A 1,557-nucleotide genomic window follows, 5' to 3' on the forward strand; every position below is an offset into this window, starting at 1 on the left:
TAGCAGTGGGAAACATTGACTCCCAATGTCGCATTTTCCTTTCTCCCTTCCCCCTCCCGGCCCCAAAAAAACAGTGCATTTGAGAAGTTAAAAGCCTCGACTTTGATGTATCATCAGTATAAAGTGTCACTCTGACTTCGAACGTCCTCCTTACTGGCAATTAACTACCGTTACGGGTACAATGACCATTGAATGATTGGTGTTTGCTGGCGACATTTGAAGTACTTGTACAAGCACTTGACGACACCTGATGGTGTTAATGACGTAAATTTACTACAGCCATACTCACACGCATGCATTCTCAATCCATTCGGCAGAGATTAAGTCATCTAGAATAGGGATTTGCATTCATTCAAAGGCACTCAAACTTATATATACACACATGCATATGTACGTAGGAGTGAATGTGCATGCCTGAAATGCATTGTGACTTTAAAATTAAATTTACGCAGACCAAAAATGGAAATTTGACAATTTCTCTTCTAAACATGCTTATAATCAAAGTTCTTAAGGGCGGAAACCCATTTGCACTAAGAGAAGAAAATTTTTTGAATACGAAAGAGCACCAACCCAACTCATAATAAATTTATACAAATCTTAGTATTTAGTATGGAAATATTTAATTCAAATACGCCCATATTACAATAAAGCGTTTTCCACTTCACGCATGCTTCTTTATAATTAAGATAAACGAAAAAAACTAATTTCCATGCTGCCTCCAATGAACCCAGACCTGTGGAAATTAACAAATTGTGGCAAGCATCATTGCGTACTCAGCTACAATACAATACAATACTCGTGAATTGAGGATCGACAAGCGCAGCTCTTAGTCCATCTTTCCACAGCATGAAAAGTAGTTGCTTATACAATGAAAAATTTCTGAATTTGGTACATAAAAATTTGTATTATTGTGGGGATAGAACTCTGAGACCTAAAGATCTATTGTGCCCACTTCATCCTATCCCGAAAAAACCGCATCGCGAATGCGAGTAAATTCCCAGTTTATTCAGGTGAAAGTTCAGCCTGCAAAGTCCTATATGAACTCCCATGAAAATGTTTAACTTGTTCTTCATTCATTCCTTAACCCCTTTTATGCTTTATGTTCTTATAACCGCTTTAGAATGATTCCTTTCCTTTAAAGGACGCTCCTTTCTTTGCCAGTCTTTTGGAAATGGCATTTCCTTCAATACTGTCCCGGAATTTAGAGACCTCAAATTCGATTGTTCAGATCGAATGTGTTCAGTTTATTAACTAATGCACTCCATCATCAGTTTTGATGTTATCTGATAAGATATGAGGCCCTTAATAGACGCCTCGTTGTATATCAGGATACCTGTTAGTTGTAATTTCGCTTGCTTTGCTTGATATTGAATTCAGCACACTTTTCTATAGAGCCTGTAAAATTAACCTTTATTTTTCCACAGGTGCCGAGTATCTCAACCTCGGCCCAAATACACATATCCCGGTACCCTCGTCAGTCAATGAATCATTATTGTATCAAGATATCATTTGTTGGTTTATCCGATATGTTTCGGATATACCTAGCCAATTTTTTGT

The sequence above is a fragment of the Rhagoletis pomonella genome, unplaced genomic scaffold (genome assembly GCF_013731165.1).
Source record: "Rhagoletis pomonella isolate Grant_MI unplaced genomic scaffold, Rhpom_1.0 Rhpom_scaffold_00002, whole genome shotgun sequence".
NCBI lineage: Eukaryota > Metazoa > Arthropoda > Insecta > Diptera > Tephritidae > Rhagoletis > Rhagoletis pomonella.